The sequence below is a fragment of the Lolium rigidum genome, chromosome 5 (assembly GCF_022539505.1).
Source record: "Lolium rigidum isolate FL_2022 chromosome 5, APGP_CSIRO_Lrig_0.1, whole genome shotgun sequence".
NCBI classification, from domain to species: domain Eukaryota; kingdom Viridiplantae; phylum Streptophyta; class Magnoliopsida; order Poales; family Poaceae; genus Lolium; species Lolium rigidum.
Genome location: NC_061512.1, coordinates 2,063,562 through 2,069,415, shown reverse-complemented (window position 1 = coordinate 2,069,415; position 5,854 = coordinate 2,063,562). Strand labels below are relative to the sequence as shown.

Genomic DNA, 5,854 nt, shown 5'->3' with positions numbered 1-5,854 from the left:
TAGTATTTAGATCACTCCTATGAAGAAATTTCGCCAAATTGAAAAACAAGTGAGACCTTTGCATGTCACATATGTTGATCACATGTAGAACAAGCAAGTGCGTGTGGGTAGGGAGGCCTCTGGGGCTATCCACAATCCCCACCTCGCGCTGAGGCCTGAGGGGCTGGACGCTGTGTTGCTTCATCCGGTCCACGTGTCGTCATCTGATTGGAGGAGCTAAAACCCTAACCACAATTACTCGCGTGCTGCCGCAGTCTCCACTCGCACTTCCCCTCTCCTCACTGCCCCTTCGACCTCCACGCCGCCGCCTCCTCACACGCAACCTTGCCGCCGGTGCTGCTCCACCGGCCTCCCTTGTCTCCTCTCGGCGGAGCTATGCTCGCCACCATTAAGTCCTAGGGGCGGCAGCGCTCTGCTTGGCCCTTCTCGAGGCGATGGCCGGAGGACGTGCTGGGTCTGGAGCAGGAGGTAGCTCGAGATTGCGGAAGCGGATCAGGGCGGCGATTGCTTTGCCGGAGGTCTTCAGGTCGTCCTCCGCTCCCCTTTTTCCAGTGTGATTTTTCATATCTTCCCTGATTTGCTTCTCGTTTTTTTGGCAGCAGATGACCCGTCCTATAGGAGAATACACATAGAGCGGCGATGGCAACACGGGTCAACGGCATCAGCTACACCGGAGTGCACTCCGGACTACCTTTGCTTCCAGATGTGGGTCTCTCACAGGGAGGAAGAAGAAAATCATGGAAACAAGTTCAGCGGTAGGAACATCACCATGGGTCTGTCTCTTTTTCCTCTCCCCGTCATTGTCATCTCTCCCCAATTCGTTTGGGTAGCTTCTTGCCTTGATAGGATTGGGATCTAGCCATCACAGCGTTACAATTTGTTCCTGCTATTGTTTCAGGTGGATTTGGTGACACGAATGTACATAAGCGATGACATCATCTTTTTGCTGATATGCGTGTTGGCTGGCCCGAACTGAGCGACCCCTCGTGCTAACCGATTTATTTTAAGAATCAAGTAAGTACTTTTCTTTTAGATCAAAGGGTGTGATTCTGAACTTGGCACTTTTTTGTGTACTTATAATTTCAACAGGTATCCAATGGTGGATGTGCTTGCTTCTGATTGCACATATCGCTTTAGAACAACTGGTATTTTGTTTCTGCTTTTACATTGGCTCATACACGAATGTGGTGCAAAGGCTTGGCAAGGCCGCCAGCGACGAGCGGCTTCAGTCAGGGTACCTTGTCATGGAAATCATCATTAGTGGTATGCCCATCTGTTGGTGTTTTTTGGGAGTGTTCCGTTTCAGGTCTAGGTGCGTATGATTTTGATTTATTTTGCGTGTATGTGCATGACACATATCACAAGAATGACATGATAACGGAAGATTTCAACAGGTTTGCCTCCATCATCAGGAGGGTGGAGAGCTTGCGCAAGCTCGGTATGGTCACAGATCATCATCTCTCGCTCTTGCAACCCACGCTTATTTTTCTCTACCAGATTTAGTAGATGATTTAAGGGTTAAAAAAGAATAGCATATCTGTTGGTCTACCTAAAAGAATAGCGAAACAAATGGAGCGTTTTGTTTTTAATGGATTTAGATTTACTTAAATAGTAATGTATGAATCCACCATTTATTACAGTATGAAAGTGGCATTCTTCAAGAACAAAATATGTCTAGGTGCTCAGACATGAGATATGGTATCAGCATACATTATTTATGTTTCATGAAATCATCATAGCTTTATCTTTCAAAATTTTAAGCCAGTTTCATGGCGGCACGTCGCTAGCAACAAGCTATAGAGCAAATTACATAGACATGTCGTAGAATTACAAGCATGAGCGTAAATTTAATTTTTTGTCAAATATCTTATGGTTTTTCCTTGTTTTAGTTTAGGGTTTCTGAAGTTTCTTCAGTTCTGCATCATACAGTAGAATGTGGTTGACTATAGCAGTATGCTTGTTGCTAGAGATCGAAAAAAGCAGAAATGAAGACAAAACCTCATTACTCTATTTTCGTATTATATCTAGAGTTTATTTGTGTTACAATGCTACTTGCACAACATAATTGTTCTGCCCAGTTCTTATTTTGTTTGTCGTATGTTTTTGGTTATGTAGTAACGATCTGTATACTTTGTATGCTGTTTTCTTTTTCTGAAACAATGTACCTTATGCTCTGCTAGCTCGATTGCATGCTGAAGCCTGTACTTCCATCAAGGAAAGTATTGATGTTTGGAGGAAGAGACAAGATAAGCTATAAAATTGTTTGCCCTTATGATCTATTTCTCTCGTACCATCATGCTTACTGTAGATTGTTTTCCAAGTAGTGGGGTTTTTCTTTTTTACTGTATCTCATATGTTACTGCTACAATATTTTTGTAATACTGTTGACCGCATCTTGTATGCCTTTGCTAGATCGTAGATAGTTCATCCCTCATGAAGCATGTCCAATATGTAGCTGTGCTCTGTCGGTGGTCTCATGAGAGGTGCGACCTATCTTTATTGTGCCCTTCACGAGAGATCATGGAGATCAGTTAGTTGGCAAGTAAATCTTCTATTGATTTGTATCTTATTTTGTAATGAGGTGGCTACCCTGTTGTCGATAGCTTTAGTTTGCCTAGAGTTTGTACCTGAATGCCAGTAGCTTCAGTGTGCAAGTGTTGGCACCTGAACATTTTCTCAGTTTAAATTTTACAACACTATGTTTTCTGTGTAAAATTTTGCTTTTTCCTGTTTAATGGAAATTGCTTCAAGATCAACCAGTGCGGAATTAGAATGATTGCTTTACAACTTCAGTATGTAACTTATATTTTTTTTCCTGTCTTAAGGAAATAGTTTCGAAATCAACAAGAGCTGAACTGGGGTTAGCAATATTGCTTTACAACTCTGGTGTGTCTTAGAAGGAAGAATTCTAAAGCATGAGAAGTTTATCAATGCAGAACTTGATAGAACCTGACAAATTATAAGTAAGTTGCATTGCACAACTATTGGAAATTTTGTATAATAAAAAAATCTACAGGAAATCTTTCTCCACACAGAATACGAGGATAATGCGCATTAATTTGATACTTATGCATTTATATAATATCATAGGAACCACTAGAATGGAAAGAGAATGCAGTTTAGGCAGGATATCTTCTATATAAAAAAGCAAAATTGGGGCTCTAGAGATCTTTTGTTTCTTGTGAAAAACTGAATTCCCAACATACCTTTTTTTGTCATGAATATGGACCTGTTTGCGTCATGACCATTTCGTCAGATTATTTGTGATCCCTTTTCTCTCGATTGTCTGAAAAGTAATCCCCGTGTAAATGTCACTTGACTCGGGTTGGAGGGAGTGCATGGGGGACTGCCTACTGATCTTAGTTACACCATGATGTTGGCCCACGAGTATCAATGATATCATAGAGTCTGTGAATATATTTTAGCAAAAGTGCCTGATTCCCAAGAAGCGGGTTCTGAACTCCCACTTCTCTTTGGTTTTTACAAGCTAGCTCACAAGACATCAGGTCATTTGTTTGGTGCATGGCTCCCATATGGTTTCCTTTATAATGCAATTTTTTTGGTTTTCTATTCTTATTTAAGTACTCCCTCCGTCCATAAATAGATGCCTAAGTTTATTTAAATCTGGATGTATCTAGACAGTAAATAGCGTCTAGATACATCCAGATTTAGACAAATATCAGACATCTATTTATGGACAGAGGTAGTACTATTTTCCTTCATTTTCATTCTCTGTTTGTAGACTGCAGCCTCAGCCGTGTCCACTTTGCACTTTCTGGTCTTTGATTGTAGCCTTAACTGCTGTCGTTCGTGCCTGTTGCTGCTGTTTCCTTCCTTTCAGTGAGTATTGTGTTGTGGTTTCACGTCAAATACTCACAACAGGACAGCACATGCATGGGTTGTTACCACTTACCATCTGTCTCCCACATCCAATATATGTATGGGACGTGGTGGTAAAATAAATGGTCCAGGCCATCATAGATTTATTGGTGCTTTCTTGTTCATGATGCTCGCACTTCCCCTGCTACATCTGTTCCAGAGATTAAATTTTCCTTCAACCTATGACTAAATATATCATTTTGGGAGTATTGCAAATTAGTGCTTGATGTTTGAAAATATATCTAATTATATACCTTGCTTAACTCCTAAAACTTGATGGTATGTTGCAGGTCCGCAAAAACCGTCTAATTGAACCATGGCTCAGAAAATGCGTTCTGCTGATATATTTTGCTCAATATGACTGATATGTCCTGATGATGTACATTAGGGTCTGCTTCATTTTTAAGTACAAATCTAAGTGAACTATCAAGGTTCCTCATTTAACATGATTATGAGCTCAACAACTTTAGAAATTGTCTTGTGCTGATAATTTTTTATTAGTAATTGTGGAGGTAGTGCGAAGAACAGTTGTCTGCTCACCTGAAATTGTCGCATTATTCTCAGAATGTGTTACGTGGACTGTCTTCCATTACCTACTTTGCATCCAGTTGCAACAAAAGAAGCGTATGTGCTCTGGCTTTCTACCAGTTGACTAATGATCTGTATGAGGAACACTATTATCCCCGTCTCATTCTTTCCTCTGAATCAAGAGAATACCATCTCTCCGGCTATATCGGATTCGGTATCACTACTAAAAAGGGAGGCAACAAGGGCATGTTTTCTAAGCAAGCAGCAGATGTCCAACATTTGCTATCAAGGTAACCTTTTTGGCAATTGTATCTTCCATTGTTATTAGGTGGATAGTTATTTTTTTATTTAATGAACTTGTTAATTGCTATTTAAAGTATTGGATCCGTGTGTTTCTCAAATTTTGTAGTTATATGGTTAAACTATTCTCAGTGATGTATCCATTGTTGTGATGACTAAGTCAGTTTTCAGGATCTTAGTCTAAGCACTTCTACGATATTACCATAACAACTGTCAGGTTCGTTTGGCTTATTTTTCTTTGTTGAGGGCTTCCATTGTTATTACCTAGATGGCTATTGTCAAGCTCTTATTTTTATTTATATCAGTTTCTTCAGTTAGTAACTTAGTATGTTTGTATACCTACCTATAAATATGACAGCAAGTTGCAGAATTTCCAAAAGCAATTTTAGTCCACGCCTTGATTATAAATTATCGATACCGACTTGTGTTGTTTATGTTGGGTTCATAAGTCAGGTGTTACAAACTAGCTCTTGTCCAGTTCACGCACTGTTCACGCACTTCTTTTTCTGTGGATTTTGCTATCAAAATCTATTCTCGTGGCCCTGGATTTCCTTTGTGTTTCTTTTGTATAGGTGGCAGATGTTGAATTCAATATAGCCAGTGAGAAGTTCATGCTAAAAAGGTGTACGGGCTCTACATGTGGTACTGTTTACTCCTGGTGGGACCTCAATTTACTCTTGGTCGCGATTTAGTGTGATACCAGGAGACTGAGTTGTATTTGTGTTTGGCTAAAATGTGGAGTTTTCCTATGTGTTACTGTACACAATATTGTAACTTTGGTTTATTCATAATTTTGGAAGTGTCCTAAAGTTCTTATACCTTGGACTTCAAATTCCATGGGATGTTGCGTTGTCTGCTTGCGTAGAAACTGTAAAGTGAACTGTAGTGGTTAAAAATGCCAGAATGAGTTCTGATGTGGATGCAAGACCATGGAGGAGGCAAGCCAAGGGAACCCGTATTGGGCGTTGAATTATTTGTCATTGGACTGGGATTAGATCGCACAGCTCCAGTGAGGAGGCGCCCCATGGGGCGCCCCAACCACTAGTAGTTTAAATTAGCGTACAACCACTATCCCAACCACTATGTACCACCTCACCCTCCTCTCTCTTGTGATCATCTATAGTGCATTGTACCCCTAACCACTCTT

At 40.5% G+C, this 5,854-nt stretch overlaps 1 long non-coding RNA gene across 1 annotated transcript; it reads left to right on the top strand.

The window, feature by feature from the left end:
• Positions 1 to 4,869: 4,869 nt before the first annotated feature.
• On the top strand, positions 4,870 to 5,623 carry LOC124651734. The gene is made up of 3 exons (XR_006987493.1): positions 4,870 to 4,924; positions 5,280 to 5,349; positions 5,610 to 5,623. It is a non-coding gene; the product is annotated as an uncharacterized LOC124651734 (long non-coding RNA).
• Positions 5,624 to 5,854: the final 231 nt, after the last annotated feature.